Source organism: Pteropus medius, unplaced genomic scaffold (genome assembly GCF_902729225.1).
Source record: "Pteropus medius unplaced genomic scaffold, Ma_sr-lr_union100, whole genome shotgun sequence".
NCBI lineage: Eukaryota > Metazoa > Chordata > Mammalia > Chiroptera > Pteropodidae > Pteropus > Pteropus medius.
Window position 1 is genome coordinate 6345396 of NW_024350924.1, and position 1220 is coordinate 6346615.

Genomic DNA, 1220 nt, shown 5'->3' on the forward strand with positions numbered 1-1220 from the left:
TAATTTAATCTTTATGAAGCAAGTACCATTATTATCTCCATTTTTTAGACAGAGGAACCGGGCCCCAAAGGTTAAGCAATTTGCCCAAGATCATAGAGCTGAGATAAAAATACCCGTCTGCCTTGAGAGCCAGCTCATCGCCATTGACCTGTCCTGCCTGTCCAGCTATGATAGTGGCCTTAATTTGGGTGGTAATTTCACTTACTACAGATGTCATGCCAAAGGAACACTTGTTATCCCAGAGAAAGCAAAGGGCAGAAATGTTATTGGAGAGACATAAAGCCAAGTCCTTTCTTATTTCCTTCTCTGATCCTGAGATAAGTTAGAACACAATAGAAGGCCTGGCACTTGACTTGCTTAGAATATTGCCAGTCGCCTCTATTTTATGTTTTTGCGTTTTATTCACATGAGTCACCTGGAAACCACACCCAGTCACCCAGAGGGTGGGGATCTGGGTCCCACCTCTGTGGGGAAACCCTGACCCCGGCCAGCAGGGTGCCTCCGGGGGGCCCCTCTGGATCCTGAGGTTGGTTTGTGGGCAGATCTATCTGTTTCTCGCTCTGAGCCAGAGCGCGCAGGGCTGCCTGCTTCCTGCTCCGCCCAGACCCTTCTCCAGCCTCCCCCGGGGGCCCCCTGGGGAAGCCCTGCTGTCTGCAGGGCTGAGAGGTGTTTGTTTGTATCCTGCTCTGCTGGTTCTGCCACTTCCTCTTTTTGCCTCTTCTCTAAAAGAGCAATTTCATGAGAATGAACCCGAAATGAAAGAAATAATTCCATATGTAAAATAGTACTATCTCTGGGCCCACTGCCTAAACACCTCATTGTTTTAAAAAATTTCTTTATTTGCCAAAGCTCAAAACAAACCCATTAGGTAAGGCAAGTGTTATGTTTCTGTGTCACTAACGGGGGTCAGGGAAGCAAGATGGCTCCAGGCAGGACACTCAGGCCGAGGGCCCCATTCCCTCCGGGCAGGGTAGGCAGCGACAGCACCTGCTCACCTCCCTCACAGAACATCTCACGGGTGGGCTGCCTTATCCTAACGACTTCCTGCTCATGGCGCTCATTGCCGCCCACTGCGAGGTGACAGTCTACAGACTCTCCTTGGGACCCCGGCCTAGGGACTGGGCCCTGCAGGAACATCGTCCATCCCGCACTCCAGCCACACGGGATTCACCAGGACCTGAACTGGCCCACTCTTCTCCATTTTGTGTGGTCGCAGGTTC

General features: G+C 51.2%; 1 protein-coding gene across 2 annotated transcripts in view; it reads right to left on the reverse strand.

The window, feature by feature from the left end:
- TSPAN2 (tetraspanin 2) overlaps positions 1 to 1220 on the reverse strand; it is a 40322-nt gene that overhangs the window by 13790 nt on the left and 25312 nt on the right. The window lies entirely within an intron of this gene.